Below are 18,198 nucleotides of genomic sequence, written 5' to 3'. Positions count from 1 at the left end.
TTCACAATACAGTGAACACGGATAACGCAACATGTACACAGACAGGCCCGGAAGAACTGCTCACCATGACATCATCTTAAGTGAACTGAATCTCAGATTCAAAAAGAATAAACATCTATACTGTTCTCCGGCATCAAATCTGTTGTGACAATTTGGACTGTTTACATAAGAATGCCCTGACCTGGGTCACAAGATAGAATTACACTGCTCAGATTTCATCTTGGCAAGCCTCTGGGGTCGGGGGTGGGGGATGTATAATCCACTTTACAAGGATAAACAAGTAGTGGCTAGCTTAACCTCACACACTTGTCATGACCACCATGGCATCAACGATGTCTGAGACATTCCTAAATTGGAATGTGTCCCCAGGGGTGGGAGTGTGTGGCTCAGTGGGTAAAGTGAGGGGTTGAGTTCAATCCCCCGTGTGCATATAAAAAGCTGGGGGCAAGGTAGTATAAGCCTGTAATTCTCTTACTGAGGAGGGAGAGGTAGGTGGGTCTCTGGAACCCACTGGTCAGCCAGTCTAGCAGAGCCACCAAGCTCCAAGTTTACTGAGACCTTGCCTCAAAATGTAAGATGGCAATTGGCAGAAAAAAAATCACCCAGTATTGACCTCTACCCTCTCACATGAATACATGCATACATACATACATACACACACACACACAAGTACACATGCACACATGCATACACAGACACACTGAGATACACACACATAGACACAAACATATATGCACACACATACACACACTCACTGAAACACACACACACACACACACATATACCCATGCACACACACCCCCTAAGACAGACACATATACAGAGACAAACACACACATATATATGCATACACATGCATGCACCCACACACACATAAGCATACACACATGCACATACAGACTTGCACACACATACACACACACGCAGAGAATGAGTGTGTGTGTGTGTGTGTGTGTATGCGCATGTGCACATGCATATGGTGTATCAATTAGTCCTTAGGGAACATCCCAAGCCGCCAAGAGTAGTGACCATCACACAGTGATTTTCAGCTAGGCCATGTCCCTAACAGCAACCTGCCAGTGCTCACATCTTGGTTTGGTATTACCTGCGATCATCCATAGTCCCACTGCCACGACGTTCCCTCTACACAGTTTGTTGTGCCCCAACCACAGTCTGAACGCATTAAAACTCTATTTCCAGAACCAGCCAGTAAGTTGTAAACTGTGAGTCAGTCCAGATAGTGAGTCCTGCTCCACGGGTGGATCACACTTACACCTCCTATGTCCATGCTACACGTGCTACCTGCCCAGCAGTCATTCTGTGGCCACCTTAGTCCTCAGACAAATCCTCCCACAGATGTGCCAGCAACTTTTTCCACTTTAACAATGACCCCACATTCAAGAATAGAGACCCTGGTGACTCACAGATGTCAAAAAGAAGCTACAAAGTATTTCCTTTAAGTGAAAAAGTCCATGCTCGATAATCTATTGTAGATTTCTTTCTATGGCACTCACGTGTATGCCACGTGTGTTTGTGTGTGTGCGTGCATGTAGGTGCCCTTAGGGGCCAGAAGGGGACGACAGATTCTTTGCAGCTGAAGTCACAGGCCACAGGAAGCTGCTCCACCAGAGTCCTGGGAACTGAACAAGGTTTCTCTGCAAGAGGAAGTGCTCTTAACTGCAGTGTGGCCTCCTCAGACCCCAGCAAGCCACTTTACAGAGAGGTAGACCAAGAGCATGCTCTTTCGTTATTATGGTGCTGTTAAGTCCTGTTTTATTAGTTGTGACTCTTTTGCTGTTTCTAATTTAGAAAGGAAGCTATCAGACGTATGTATATATGCACAGGGTAGGAAACAGTATAGTGGGGGTTCAGTAGTATTCAAAGTTTTAGGCGACCACACTTGAGACCACACACACACACACACACACACACACACACACACACACACACTCACCTTGTGAACCATGCAATCTTATCCAAGATACTCTAAGTACTGCCCTCTGATCTTATTTACTAATAAGGCAGACAAAGAGGGAAAAAAGTCCATAAGAAACCCTTTGAGTGGGGCTGGAGAGATGGCTCAGCTGTTAAACGCACTGGCTGCTCTTCCAGAGGACCCAAGTTCAATTCCCAGCATTCACATGGCAGCTCACACGCGTCTGTCACCCCAATTCCAGAGGATCTGCCACCCATGCATAGACATACAGGCTGAACACCACTGCATATAAAAATAAATAGAAAAAAAGAAACTCTTTGAGCAAGCTAACTTCAGAGACCACTAAAATCCTATACTTATGTACTTAGGAGCACTTTTCTATGGAGGAGTCCAAAAACACATACGAAGGTATAATATCCTTCCCCTGGGCACCTCTCTTTCTATTAACACACATGTTTAAATCTATGTTAAAACCGTTTCTCGACAAACTCAAATCTACACACTGGCTCATCCTATGAATCTCTGCAGTGAAGTCAAGAATCCTGCGCTCATCTGAGCGGAGCTCCCTGAGAAGAGCAGCTCAGGCTGCTGTAGGAAGCAGTGTGGACACGGGTCCCAGGTCCTTGACTGGCTGCCACTTCAAGTTCTGGGAGAGATCAACCAACAGGAGGTCCCCTTGAGCTCATTAGTGCTTCTATGAGCAACTGCTTTTCCCTATTAAGATGACTTTTTCTATAGCTGCCAAACTGTAAGAGGCCACAGACCACCGTGAGAGATAACCCAGAGTGAGCACAAGACTAAGTGGTTCTCAACCTCCCTATTACTGGCTGTGACCCTTTATTACAGGTCCTCGTATCATGGTGACCCCCGCAAATCATTTTCATTGCTACTTCATAACTGTAATTTTGCCACTATTATGAATCATAATGTAAATACCTGTGTTTTCTGAAGGTCTTAGGTGACCCCTGTGAAGGGTCGTTGGATCCCCCAGGGGTCACACCCTACAGAGTGAGACTCGTTGCTCTAAGTATTCTTTTTTCTTTTCTTTTCTTTTTTTTTTTTTTTTTGGTGCCCATTTGAGAGTCTTCGGCATTTTCCTAACATTATCTTTTCTAAGTTTTGGCTTTGTTTTTTAAGATTTTACTTTATCTTTAATTATGTGTATGCTGGTGCACAAGAACACAAGTGCCCACAGAGGCATTAGTGGCCAGGAACTAGTCACAGGCATTTTGTAAGTTACGTGACAGGGACATGGAGACTGAACTCAGGTCCTCCTGCAAGAGCAGGTAAGTGCTGTCAACCACCAAGTTATCTCTCGGGCCCCTTGTTTGTGTTTCAATCAGTCAAGAGAAGACAGAGAAGACAGAAAACACACAGTAATTTGAATAAGAAAATCTTTACTTTTTATATTTTTAACTTTTTATGTTTTTATGTGTATGGTGTTCAGCCTGCATGGTATGTATGTATGTAAGTATGTATGTATGTATGTATGTATGTATGTATGTATGTATGTGCATGATGTGCCTGCAGTGAGCACAGAGGCCAGAGGAAGGTGTCAGATTCCCCAGGACTGGAGTTACCAACAGTTGTCCGCCTCCTGTGGGAGCTGGGAATTGAATCCAGATTGACCTAAAGAGTATCGAGTGCACTTAACAACTGACTCATCTCTCCAGCCCTTGAACAAGAAAATCTTAATATAAATGCCTGTGTACTAACTAGTGAGAAGTAACCCAGTGTTCTTGAGACCTTGAGGAAGACCAGCTACATGCGACAGCCAGCATCCATAGGTCTGGGAAGAATGCTTGGAGACAGGCTCCCATCCAGGGCAGAGATCCTGAATCGTCACATAACCACATGTCACTGCAATGCCTGTGGTGACGTCACTGGTGCCTTCTAGACTCTCTGGAAATCAGTTCACGGGACTCTAGGCTCTAAGCACTTGGGTGCCAGGCTGCTCAGGGTGCAACCCTCCCGACAGCAGTGGAGGTGATGCTCTGAGGAGACACTTGTGCCCCTGATTTGGCTATCCAGCTAGTGAAATATGGATTCCAAGACATTGGAATCACCCCAGGAATCTAACGCTGGGAAAGGAAAAGGTTGGACCCTGGTAGCAGCCTGAATGGAGGGTCTGTCTCCTGGAAAGAGGTTTCATGGAGTTCTGGCAACCTGTCAGAACACCATGCAGGTAAGACTGGAGCTGAAAAGATGGTGGGTCAGTGATGGGCGGGACCACGTCAGTGATGGGCGAGACCATATCAGTGATGGGTGGGACCATGTGATGGGCAGGACCACACCGTGACCAGGACTACCTAGCTATGCCCTCCATTAAACCCAAACTTCATGTGCTGACCATGAAGATGGACTTAGCAGAAGTCATTGGACTTCTTTGTTCTTTTCCCAGTATGACCACATTGAATACATCTTCTCTGCTTTTCACCACTATGTGTTTAATTGGCCTACTGAGTGTGGATGGCTAATTATAATTATGGCTTGTCGCAGCTGCCAGGACCAGGGCTCTGGCCCTGATAATCCTGGTAATGTAGGGTCTGCCGAAAACAACAACAACAACAATAACACAAAAAGCTGCTGCTGCTAGCGGTATACCAAATACCGTAAGAGGACACTGGACAAAACGCAGCATCTTGTAGAACCTTCCTACCCTTGAGACCAGAAGCAAAATCCTTCCCCTCTACAATATACCTCTTGCACATTCTGCTGACAAAGTTTAGCACTGTGAAGGTAAAACCTTCAAGGGGTTCAGATCCATCCTCACAAAGCTTTCAAATGGGGTGGGGCTGACAGGTTGTCAATCAGTATACTGCACAATCAAGTCAAAGAGGGTTGGACATTTTCCCTCAAATTCATCTCTGGAGAAAGGTGTGTCTACAGTATCTTGTAACCACAGGGCAATCAGACACCTTGAACGCCAGCAATGAAAACAATTACTTAGGATTTTTCTTGTCCTGAAATTTGCCAAAGGCTGTGTTGGGGAAATGACTCCATAGATAAGGCACTTGGTGTACAAGGGTCAAGATCTGAGTTTGGATCCCACAGTTTAAAAGCCAGGTTCAGCAACTTGCATCTGTAGCCACAGTGGCCCTGTGGTGAGTTTGAGAGGCAGAGATTGGGGAAATCTCTAGAATCTGGGAGGCCAGCTAGCCCAGGATATACAGAAGCAAACAACAGACCTGTCTCAAACACACAGAATGTGAGGACTGATGCCTGGGTGTGTACACGTGGGCTTCTGAACTAAGCATCTACGTGCCGGTGCTCACACACACGAACATGCACATATGCCTACCCTATCACCAATGCACACTGCAATGGAGCTTCAAACAGTGTTCTGACAGAGTCCCACAAACACTGTGGCCTTCTGCTAACTATGCCTTAAATGTGCTAAAGATATCCTAGATCCTCCCCTCCCCAACACACATACTTTCATAATGCTGGGGATGGAACCCAGGGCACCATGCATGCTATGTAAGCAGCTCACCACTGAGTTGTACCCCAAGCTCCCAGTCTTTCTCCCTTTTAACAGAAGGAATACTTCTCTAGAAGCCATTCCGTCGCGTGCTAATGGGTTCATGCCCAGCAGTCCCCTCTGTGAGCCTGGCATTGTGGGTATCCAATTCTTCCCTGCCTTGCTCGAGCTTTCAAGTCAGATCCTGCTTTGTCTACTTTCCTGAAAGGATGGAGAAAGGCTCTTCAAATGAGCGCCAGGCTGGGTAAAGAAAACTGCGAACTCCCTCCTGTTACACCCCAAAAGAGCCTGCCTACCTCCAGCAGTGGCTGTTCTAACCCCAAGGAATTGAAGACAAACAGTTCTTACCCGCCATGAACAGAACTTTCGGATGCCATTTAAGATGAAACGCCAGAGCAGAATAAAGGGGTGGGGTGGGGGGCTTCTCTTTCTGAGGTCACCGGAGGAGGCAGACAGCAATGTGTGCCATCTAGTTTAGCTAACCCGTAGTAACGACCTGCCAACAGAGTATCCAAAACGCTTTCTTCTGAGAGTGACTTTGGAGGGGGACTTTGCTGTTGTTGGGTTTTTTTTTTTTTTACAGTTACAAATTTTTTTTTATTAACTTGAGTATTTCTTATATACATTTCGAGTGCTGTTGTTTTATTGCATGTACATGTATGTGTCTATGTGTTGTCTATGTGCACACGTGTTCAGGTGCCCACGGGAGCCAGAATAAAAGGCCGAATTCACTGGAGCTGGAGTTCTAGGAGGTTGTGAGCTGCCCACTATGAATGCTGAGAACTGAACTTGAATCTTCTGGAAGAGCAGTGAATAATCTTAGGATGGAAGGGACCTCTTTGTATGTCAGTGTGTGTGTGTGTGTGTGTGTGTGTGTGTGTGTGTACATGTGTGTGTGTGTATGTTTCTCTGTGTGTAGGTGGACATACATGTACATGTGTGTGGAGACTGGAAGACAGCCCCTTCTGTCATTCTTTTATATGTAATCCACCATTTCTTAAAACATGTATTTGCTCAGGCCTGGGGCTTACTGAGTAGCCTGGAATAACTCATCTGGCAGCCCCAGGAGCCTATCTGCCAGACCTCTGCAGTGTTGGAATTCCAAGCACACATCACCATGCCTGGTTCTTACACATATTGTAAGGGTCAATGGCCTGCAAGACAAGGACTTTGCTACCTAAGCCGCCTTCCCAGGGCACTGAAACATGTTTCAGTGTAATCTCAGCCACAGAGTTCTTCCTAGTAGCAGTGCCTTCTCCATGCTAGGAGTCCAAGGTCAAAGAAAGCAGAGGCGTTCTGGTTCTGCTACAAAGTGTGAATCCCTAATCCTAATCAGAACTGCTCAGGGCCAGCTGGTGATTTTTACAGATTTTAGAATATTTTCATATGTATTTATATATTCATATAATTTTATAGGTTATTTTTATATATTTATATATATACATAATGCATATATTAGTATATAAAAATATATTCTCATATATATGGCGTATTCCAGAAATGAGACCCAAGTCTACACACAAAATTCTTTTGTTTCATATAGAGCTTATACACACAGCATGAAGGGAGTGCTTTTGTTGGTTTTAATTGTCAGCTTGACACAATCTAGAATTACCTGGAAAAGAAGTCTCCACAGAGGACTGCCTAGCTCAGGCTGGCCAGTGAGCATGTTTGTAGGGGATTATCTGCAGTCTACTAATTGAGGTGGGGAGGCCCCGCCCACTGTGGGCGGCACCATTCCCTAAGAAGGGGAGTCTGAACTATAAGAGGGTGGAGGAAGTGAGTTTAACACTAGCAAGCAGGAATTAATTCAACATTCGCTACAAGAAAACAAGACCAGCTCTTGTTTTCTTGACTTCTCTGCCAGGTGGACTGAAACATGGAATTGTGACCTTAATAAACCCCTCTTCCCTTAAGCAGCTTTGGTCGAGGTTTTTTTATCACAGCCACAGGGAAAGAAACTAAGCCAGGTTTCTTCCACAACATTTGAACACCATCAGTCACATGAAGTCAAGGTGGAATCTCCTTCTTGTGCATTCAAATAGTTTTAGGTTAGGAGCACTTCAGATTCAGGACTAGATGAGTTTGTTTCTCATTTCATTTTTAATGTCAAAAAAATGCACTGCTCACTGAACATACAGGATCAGAGACTGAGCGGATGCTGTTCCCAAAGTCACCCAGGGGAATGGTGACAAACTCCAATCCCAAGTTTATCTGACTCCAGAGCAAGTGTGAAAAAACAAGTCAAAATTCAGACAGCATCTACCTAAACAAAACAAAACCAATAAACAGACCGATTGCTAACACATTCTAGTTTCTCAGATAGAAACATGTCTAAACAGAAGACATATATATCACTGCGTAACTGCTTCTTCCTTCTGCAAAAATCACGAGTCAAGAAAGTCAAACACCGAGGCTAGAGAGACGGCTCAGCAGCTAAGAGTGCACATTTATTGCTTGAGCAGAGGATCTGGGTTCATATCCTAGCATCAGATGCCTTCACAGCTTCCTTTAACAATAGGGGGAATAGAGCACCCTCTTCTGGCCTCTGCAGGTACTGCACTCATGTGTACATGGCCACAAGGACACACACACACACACACACACACACACACACACACACACACACACACACACACACACACACACACAACATGGTTTTAAATAATTAAAATCAAGCCAGAAGTGTATCCTCTAAATCTTCAGACAGAGGTAATTCTACTATAAAGATTAGAGGCTACACTTCAGCTTTTCAGTCTTCAAAGGAAACATCACTTTGAAAGGTAGCGTGCCAGGTTGAGGATACAATACAGTTTGGTGCTTGCCTGGCATGCACGAAACCCTGGGTTCCACCTAGTGCTCATAAACTAGCTGAGATAGAGCATACCTGTATTCTCGGCAACCGGAAGTGAAAGTAGGAGGATCAGAAGTTCAAAGCCATCCTCAGCTATAAAGCAAGTTCAAGGCCACCCGAAGCTACATGAGATTAGAGGAGGGAAAATTATTCTCAAGGACAGAAAGCAATGGTCGGGAATGTCCCACTTAACGGGAAGCAGGGACCCTCTCTGGAGCGGAGTCTTCGAAAGTCATCTCAGCAGGCAAGAGACTGCTTAAACTACTTATTTTAAAATCAAAAGAAAAGACACTTTTCAGTCAAGCCTGAAGGGCAGTTGGGAGAGACCCTGGAGGAGGTTAGAAACCTGGAAAAGTCACAGAGCAGACTCCATTATAAAGATACTCCTCATCCAAGTACACGTCAGTGAAATCCCTGTACCCCATTACTCTGAAACAAGAGATATCCAGTTCTTTCCTCTGGCCAGAGCCCATTGGCATGAAATTCCTCTTTTCTACATCTATCTCCCTGAACTAGACCTCTCAAAAGCAGAGTGTGCCCCTTCACGATTGAATCCAGAACCTCCAATGGTGAGAACATTCCAGAAGCATTATGGTACCTCCACGGCCTGAGACCTCAAAGGGGATTCTAGAGCCAGTCACATGGGCAGCATTAACTATCATGGATGGCTTTAGCAAAGGTCTACAAATCACCTCCCTAAACGTATGTATCTGTCCAACTTGTATCCAAATCGAGATCCACTTGTCTACCCTCCTCCACCAAGAGTTCTACCATCTCCTCAGACTTTACCTATTGCACAGTCAAGAGATAGTTAAGGAAACTTGAGCCCCCAGAGTCCTAGGACACGGAGCTGTTGTCCCACTGAACATGGTGCTTCTGCCCAACCAGGCTCTGGGCTGTGTTTCTGTTGCTGTGATAACATTGTAACCCAAAGCATCTTAGAGAAGAAAGAGTCTCTTCAGCTTACACTTCTAGGTCACAAGCCATCTCTGAGGGAAGCTGGAGCAAGAGCCTGGAGGCGACAAGAATGGAGGCGTATGTTTGCTAGCTCACTCACAGGCCAGTGCTTAGCTGGCTTTACTAGAGAGCCAAGGACCGTGTGCCCAAGAAGCAGCACTACCACAGTAGGCTAGTCCCTCCTGCACTAGCGAGCAGTCAAGACAAGCACCTGCTGGCATGCCCAGGGGCCAATATGATCTAGGTAATTCCTCAATGGAGGCTTTCCTCTCTAGAGAATACAGGCAGTGTTAAGGTAACTAGGAGATATATAATGGCTCCATTTTCTGACAAAGTCCCCCATGTCAAACAAGACTCTGTAGGCAGACTCCAGTGTCAAGCAGAGACCACTGAGCATACTCTGGCTCATATTTCCATGTCTTTCTCTACTCAATCATTCCTCCCCGCTCCCTCACTTTCTTTCTCTCCCTCACCTTCTCTGTCTCTGTCTCTCTCTGTCTCTCTCTGTGTCTCTTTGTCTCTCTCTGTCTCTGTATCTCTCTCTATCTCTCTCTGTCTCTCTTTCTCTGTCTCTCTTTCTCTGTCTCTCTCTGTGTCTCTGTCTGTCTATGTCTGTCTCTGTCTCTCTCTCTCTGTCTCTCTGTCTCTCTCTCTCTTTCTCTTTCTCTCTCTACCTGGGAAACTACAAGGATCACCCCCCAGATACAGAGATGAAATGCTGACTAGAACATCATAAAAGAAAGAGGCCAACTCTATCAACCACTTCCTAAGTTCAGAGTAAAGTATCCCCAGGAACAGCAGAAAGATGAATCGCATCCCCATCGGGGGAAGCAGATCTGGAACTCCTGAGCTTGCCCCTCTGGACAGTGGTATTTATTTCCTGGTCAAGCGCTCCCAGAAAGCTCTTTCATTAACAATACTGCCTCAAACTAAAGACCCAGAGTTCTTATCAAGAAAGGTTAACATAACATCATGGTTGGTGCTTTGCTTGGCCAATGGCTAAGAGCTTCTTTTCTCTTTTTAATGATCTCTGTGTGCTGTATGAATATAGATGGTAACATGAGACTTCCTTATCAAGAAACTGAAAATCTGGCTTGATCTCATCAGAGCAGCGAAAACAAACTTCAGACAGAGCCATCTTCTATCTGCTGACTGCCCCTCATAAGACAAAGGCCATCTTTAATATGCATAATTAAGCTACCACCAACTGAACTGGTAGAAGTCAAATTGTTTTTAGATTTATGCATATGAGTGTTTTGCCTGCATGTATGTATGTATGTATGCATATCCTGTGTATGCTTGGTGCCTTCATAGGTCAGAAGAGGGCATTTAATCTAGAAATGGAGTTACAGGTGGCCATAAATCACCACATGGGTGGTGGGAACTGAACCCAGGTCCTCCGCAAGAGTAGCATGTGCTCTTAACTGATAAGCCATGTTTCCAGGTCCTCATTTATTTATTTTTTTTTAAGGTCTCATGAGTCCCATGCTGACTCCCCTATAGCTTCCGGTGATCTTGAACTTCAGTTCCTTCTTCTTCCCAAGTGCTCAAATTACAAGCCAGTGTCATCATGGCTGACTTGTGAGGTGTTGGGAATGGAACTCCTAATATCAACCCTTTTGCATCTTAGAACCCGAGCTCTGAAGGCAAGAAAGGGACCTCCTAAGTCTCTCGTCTTGATGTATTCACGATTCCAAAACCATCCAAAAATCTGATTAGGCAAAAAGGGTACTGCCCAACCAGGGACCCTGTCTATCACCCTGCAAATTCATCCCAACCATCCTGTGTTTGTTTGCTCCACTACACACACACGCACATGCACGCGCGCGCACACACTCTGCCTATTCCAAGAGAAGCAAGAAGAGCATTATGCAAAGCCTTGCTTTTACCCCAGCCAGTGGCACAGGCCCCCTACAAACAGAACAGAAACATTTTGCAAAAGACCCATTCAGACAGGGCTCCTCCCCAGAAGAAAACTCAGTGTCAAGGATAAGGCGACACAGGCAAATTGTAGTCTAGTCAGTGAAGTTCAACAACAGAGTAGAGTCACTTCTTGCTATCACTTGGGAAACTTTCAAATTTCAAGGTCTTACTGACATGTCCCTTTTCCTCTAAGAAGGGAGTATTTCTGAAACAGCAAAAATGGCAGAGAATAGGGGGCAGAGGATGGAAACATGAGGGACACTCTGAATTTTTAGGAAAATGTGTGTGTGTGTTTGTGTGTGTATGTGTGCATGTGTGTGTGTATGTGAGTGTGTGTGTGTTTGTGTATGTATGTGTATGTGAGTGTGTGTATGTATGTGTATGTGAGTGTGTGTGTGAGTGTGTGTGTTTGTGTATGTGTGTGTATGTGTGTATGTGTGTTTGTGTGTGTATGTGTGTATGTGTGTTTGTGTGTGTATCTGTGTATGTGTGTATATGTGTGTGTATGTGTGTATGTGTGTTTGTGTGTGTGTGTATGTGTGTTTGTGTGTGTATGTGTGTATGTGTGTATATGTGTGTGAGAGTGTGTGTGTTTGTGTATGTATGTATATGTGAGTGTGTGTATGTGTGTGTGTGTTTGTGTGTGTGTGTGTATGTGTGTTTGTGTGTGTATGTGTGTATGTGAGTGTGTGTGAGAGTGTGGTGTGTGTTTGTGTATGTATGTGTATGTGAGTGTGTGTATGTGTGTGTGTTGTATATGTGTGTGTATGTGTGTATGTGTGTTACACACAGGTAAACACATCTATTTTGCATGTATATGGAGGCTAGAAGTCAACCTGGACTGGCATACCCTTGAGCTTACTAAACAGGCTAGGGGCTGACTCACCAAGAGCTCAGAGATCAGCCTGTTTCCTTCCCATGCTGAGACAGTGAGTGCACATAACCTTTCAGATAATAATAATAATAATAATAATAATAATAATAATAAATAATAGAAATAATCTGAAAGGTTATGCTCACTCACCATCCATTTCTATCATCATCATCATCACCACCACCACCACCATCATCATCACCACCATCATTATCACCACCACCACCATCATCACCATCACCACCATCACCACCACCACCACCATCATCATCATCAGCATCATCATCATCATCATCATCTCCATGGTTCTGGGCATTAGAACTCAGGTACTCATGCTTGCAAGCACTTTACCAAGTGAGTCATCTCCCCAGCCCAATCATTTACCACTCTGTAAGGCCTGGGTGAGAGGTGGCCCTAAAAGCAAGCTCAGTGTTTTAAGGGTGCGTATGGTGTTGACAAACAAGCTAATCCTGTGAACAACCCTGCTGCCTCCCTCAATCAATATTTGGTATTTATCGCCAAAACAACAGGAAGTAGGAGACGAATGACTATGGGGACTTGGGATGCTTGGCCAGGTTTGATCTTTCTATTCCCATGAAGGAACAGGGAAACTGACAGTAACCCTCCCCTACCCCCCAGGTCACCTGCACTGTGGCCAGTCACCACAAGGAGCCCTTTACGTAGGGATTCTGCTTTCTGTTGTTACTTTAACTGGAGGCTAAGGATTGGAGGCTAAGAACAAGATATGGTTTTACCAAAGACTACAGTACAGAACTTTTAGAGCATCTTTGTGGGCTGTGCACTGCTTAGAAGGTAGAGTGAAGCCCAGGTTACGTCTCCAGAACTATATAAACTAGGGGCGGTGTTGCCCATGACTCTAGCTCTTTGATGATAGAGGCCAGAGAATCAGAAAATAAAGTCAGCCTCAGCCACATAGGAGTTTCAGGCTAGCCTGGGCTATATGAGGCCCTGTCACCCACAAAGTTCAGCCAAGAAGGGCCGAGCAGACATACAGGGTATAATTATGGTCATTCAACTTTTGCTTCCCTGGATGTTGAGCTTCCTGGCTGCCTAGACTCTGCCCTGGGGCCTTGGAACTAAATAATTTCTTAGCTTTTCTTTAGTGGGACAAAGTCCAAGATCTGAGGACTAATCCAACTTGCATGAAGGGGAGACTGATCCCCGGTATCAGAGGGGTGAGGGAGACCAGTTTCTGGCGAACATAAGCACATGCTATTTAGCGTGCCAAATAGCAGAATAAATAAAATACTGGAAATAAAAGCATATCTAATCTCTGTTTTTCAGATATTCTACTGAATATTTCTGAATAGCTAGACCAGCCATTCTTTGTCCCCCTACCCCAACCTATATCGCCCCACTCCTAGGCTGAACATACCAAATCAGAATAGCTAATCATTAACCTTCTCCTCCTTAGGAACCACTATGCTTTGAACAGCCGGCACGGTTTAATAGTTTATTTCTGCATTATGCAAGGTGCACTCACACAGCAGAACACATAATATGCAAACTTTCTGTATTGCTCTCATTAAGTGCCTATCTGGTCGTCACCATTCATTTCTATATGCTTACAAAGTACAGTGAGACCAAATTAAATGAGTTTATTTTAAGATAAATCTAAAGATAGGTATATTGACTGCTTTTCTCCTTGTTGGGACAAAGATCCAACAAAAGCAACTGATGAATTTTGGCTCACAGTTTTAGGACAGGGCCAGCCATGGAGGGGAAGGCTAGAGGGCAGGAAGGTTGAGGCGTCTGGACAGTACAATCCCAGCCAGGAAGTTAGGAGAAGTGAAAGATCGTATTTGATATTTTATTCAGTCTAGAATAGTGTTGCCTATGGGATGGTGCTGCCCACATTAAGGGTGTCTCCTAAAGATCCATTCAAGTTACTGATGAAGAGTGACCACATATACAACTGGTAAATTGAGTGGCATTGCTAATAGTATGACTGGACTTTTGCAAATGCATTTCTCCTTAGGGAATACGAGTCTGTTTTTTCTGTTTTATTTTTTAACTGAAGAGCAAGGAGACGGCTCAGTGGATGGTCATTTGCTGACAAACTTCAGGACCCATGGTAGGAGAGTACTAGTCCCTTGCTAGTTGCAAGTTGTCTTCTGAATCCCATAAATGCCCTATGGTGCACATGTCAACATGCATGCACCCAGCCACATATGTACACGTGCACACACACATGAAATGAATGTCATTAAAAACTGTTTTAAAGCGACATTTTAAATCTTGAACCAAGGGAGGCTACTTAGCAGTTAAGAGCACCTGTTGTTTGTGGAAAAGACAGGGTTCAATTCCCATATGGTGGCTCACAACCTTCTGTAACTCCAGTTCCAAGGGACCCAACACCCTCCTCTGACTTCAGCAGGTACCTGGCATAAATATCATACAGGTATATGTGTGGCAAAACACCCATACCCATAAAATAAAAAAAAAAAACATTAACAAATGAAAAAAATTGAGCCAAGATTTGGAAAGCTCTAGAACAAACTGCTTTTTTAATGAGTCCTTGGGGCTCTTCACCTATCTTTCCCACTAGAAAGACAGCAGCAACACTGGTGGGACAAGCATGAAACGGTCTCAAAATATGCCACAAGTCCTTCTGCCTTAAAATAAGAGGTGCCCCTGACGAGCTGAAATTCGTAGACCTTTGTTGAATGAGGACACTCAGGACTCTAGGGCAGTAGCTAAACTTTGAGCCACACCAAAAAAAAAAAATCACTTTGCCAAGCCTGTAGGCACCGACCTCCTGGGGGTTGGCAGGGTGGCAGGCAGGAATGGGCCACATGGGACCAACAACAATTGATAATACCTATTATTGTAATCTTGAGCCTGAGGTCAGGGAGTCCCGAGGAAGGAAGGATGATGAAAGGTAGAGCTAACCTACTCCTATTGAGTTACGCCAACATCTGGCGTCTTCTTTATCTAAGAGGACCCTTCTCCTACCAGGATAGCTGATAGTATGGCTAAGATTTAACAGGATGTGTCTTAAAGAAACTGTAAAGGAATTCCTAAAGCAAATCTAAGAGGAGAAGAGACTGACACTCATTTTGGCACCTTAATGACAGTCACATGCATCTACTCCACCCACAAAAGTCAAGGGATTTACTTACCGAGTCGCTCGTGTCCAGCACAAATAGAGCACCACGTAAAACGTTAGCGTCCTGTATGCTAGTAGGAACTAGAGAAGGGGTCTTCAGGTAGCTCTCCTAGCATTCCAGTGGTGCACAGACACCTGAACGTATCCCAGTCAGTCTTTCTACTAGGGCGTGTCTGGCTACTGGCTTCCCGTCATTCCTTAGAACTTCTATTTATAGCACTCAGCCTGCAGGACACCTCAGCCACTCCAGGGCGGCCTTCTCCTAGAACTTGCCTGGAATCCTGGGCTCTGCCCTAAGTCCTGTTCCCCATCTGTATCTTTTCCCTTTCACACAGTATGAGCAACCTTGCAGCAGAGGCAGAAACCCAGACAATGCTAGAAGGTCATGACCGAAGGGACCACATGGAGACTAGGACAACTTAGCCCTGCGTGCTGCTTGCTCTCTATTTAAACCAAAACCTCATGTCGGGACCCTGAAGTTGGACTCATGGGGTCAGTGGCCCTCTTCTCTGTTTCTCATTGTGACTCATTTAACTGGCCTATTGGGGATGGTGGCTGATCTGAGCTTGTTGGGGTTGCTAAGGTCCAGGCCCAGCTGACCCAGACAGCACAGCTCTGGGGACACACTTAATAAGGGCAGTGTCCTTGGGACATGAAACACAGGAGGAGTTCAATAACTTCATATCTGTTGACTGGGTAGTTTTATAATTCAAGGTCAGGACATCTTAAAGAGTTTTATTAGAGACCCTATCTTCAGCTTCCTGGAGCAGTCGTTTCCTGGTTCCCCCTGGCTCTAACTCTCAGTCTTTACTGATGTCTATCTACACTTTCTCCTTTTGGATGTCCAGGGTTCCCTTCTCTGCCAGCTGGTTGGCCTTTTCACTCTCCATTGTATCTGGTTTCTGTTGCTTCTTATATCTGGTCCCCCTTAGTCTTGGGGTTTCAGACTATTTGCTAACCACCAAGTCTTCTTTTGAGTTTCTTCACCCAACCTTCTGAAATATAATCTCAGTGGCCCAGAAAACAAGGATATGAGGTCACAAAGACGCAAATTCGCTTCTCCGGTAGGAACAGTAGAGAGAAGAGGAAATGCTCTCAATAATAGCGAAGGCTACACGCCAGTAGTACTCACTCTCAATTTAAAAAAGGAGGGGAGGGGGGCTGGCTCGGTGGTAAAGGAACTTGCTACCAGAGCTCCTTTAAGAGTTTGCTGAGACCCGAGGATGAAGAGAGACTCTCAGCAGCTGCCTTCTGACTTCCACAAGTACACACGCACAATGCAAAACTATAACAATAAAAATTAAAAGGTAAGTATGTGAGCTTAGGGACATGGCTCAGTCAGAGTGCTAACCTAGCAGAGGTGAAGCTCTGGGTTGGCTCCCTGGGACCATGTAAACCAGGTGTCCTGGTGTATAGCTGAAATGAGAGCACTGGGGTGATGGGGACAGAAAGATCAGGAGTTCAAGGTCGTGCTCAGCTACACAGTGAGTTCAAGTTCCAGGTCGGCCTAGGGGATAAGAAACATTTTAAAAATAAATAAATTAAAAATTAGAGGCTGAGAAGATGGCTCGAGTGGGCAAAGTACCTGCCTGGCATGCATGAAGGCCTGAGTGTCAGTAATACCGGTGTTTCAGGGGCAAAGGAGATAAGATGCCAGGGGCTCCCTGGGCAGGCAGCCTCGATGAGTTGAACTGAACATAACTCTAGGTTTGATAAGAGACCATGTCTCAAAAAATAAAGCAGAGAGAGAGAGAGAGAGAGAGAGAGAGAGAGAGAGAGAGAGAGAGAAATAGCAAAAGGCATCCGACATTGTCCTCCAGCCTCCATATGTAGGTGCACACAAGTATACATACATACATACATACATACATACATACATACATACATACATACATACATACATGCTAAGGAAATCCTGCCCCACGGTAATCCAAAGTGCCTGCACCCATTCTTCTTTATTAAAAAAAAAAAAACAAACAAACAATTTCATGAGAGCAAGACCCTCCCCAAGGGTGAGGGTGGGGGCTGTCCAGCCCAACAGATGGGGAGAATCAAGAGAACTGAATGAGAGGGGAGATAAGGAAGTAGAAGTCTCCACAGAGACTGCAGAAATCATTAAGAAAAGTCCTGCAAGAGGAGGAACCCGGTCCTTCGTGGATGGGTGCAGGCATTCACTACTTGACAGGCTTCCTGGTGCCCGAAGCACGCTCAGGATTTCTCAGATGAAGGGACAGAGGTTCAGGCAGGTGCAAGATACATTGCACACGGGTCTACTGGCCTGGGAAACTTCCAGCTGCATACACAGATGTTCAACTCTCAGGAGTTCCATCTTCTACCCTCACGAGTCTGAGGAAGTGCTGTGGCTTGTCCAGGGCCACAAGCAGAAGGGACGTGCACACAGTGCAGAAGTCCCTGCCTTCCCTCCCGAGCCTCTGCATACCCTTGCTGCTATGGGCAGCTTCAGGGTCTCCATAAAACCACATTCCAGGCTTCAGTGGGGAGGAGAATTTAATTTTTTTTTTTCTGAGACAGGACCTCACGTATCCCAGGCTGACCTACAGCCTGCTATGCAGTGGAGGATGGATCTGATCCTCCTGCCTCCACCACCTGAGTGATGGCGTTGTAAGTATAAAGTGCAGTGTCTGGTTTTGGAAAAGTATTTGTTTATATATGATGCACAAATATATGTATAAATATAAGGGTAAGTGAGAGAGAGAGAGACAGAGAGAGAGACAGAGAGAGAGAGACAGACAGATAGAGAGAGACAGAGACAGAGAGAGAGACAGAGAGAGAGAGAGAGAAAGCATGTGGAGTCAGAGGTCACCTCAAGTATAACATCTCTGACCCACGTTGTCCGAGACAGTCTCTAGTTGTCACTGTTGTCAATCACTGCTGTGCACACCAGGCTAGCTGGCCCCCAGCTTCTAGGCCTCTCTTTCCACAGCTTCCCCTTGTGGCCTCCAAAGTGCTGAGGTTACAGTTTGCCGCTCTCTGCGGCTTTAGTGTGGGTTCCCAGGCTTCATACTCAGGTACTCACCTCCAA

General features: G+C 45.2%; 1 protein-coding gene across 3 annotated transcripts in view; it reads right to left on the bottom strand.

The window, feature by feature from the left end:
- Mgat5 (alpha-1,6-mannosylglycoprotein 6-beta-N-acetylglucosaminyltransferase) overlaps nucleotides 1-18,198 on the bottom strand; it is a 288,591-nt gene that overhangs the window by 199,828 nt on the left and 70,565 nt on the right. Inside the window, exon 1 of one of the 3 annotated variants that reach the window (XM_087581591.1) lies at nucleotides 15,169-15,330. The gene's annotated coding sequence lies outside the window, so the exon portion shown is untranslated. 3 annotated transcript variants of the gene reach the window in all.

This window comes from Rattus norvegicus, chromosome 13 (genome assembly GCF_021556685.1).
Source record: "Rattus norvegicus strain SHRSP/BbbUtx chromosome 13, alternate assembly SHRSP_T2T, whole genome shotgun sequence".
In the NCBI taxonomy this organism is placed as follows: Eukaryota; Metazoa; Chordata; class Mammalia; order Rodentia; family Muridae; genus Rattus; species Rattus norvegicus.
This window is presented reverse-complemented; position numbering and strand designations above follow the sequence as displayed.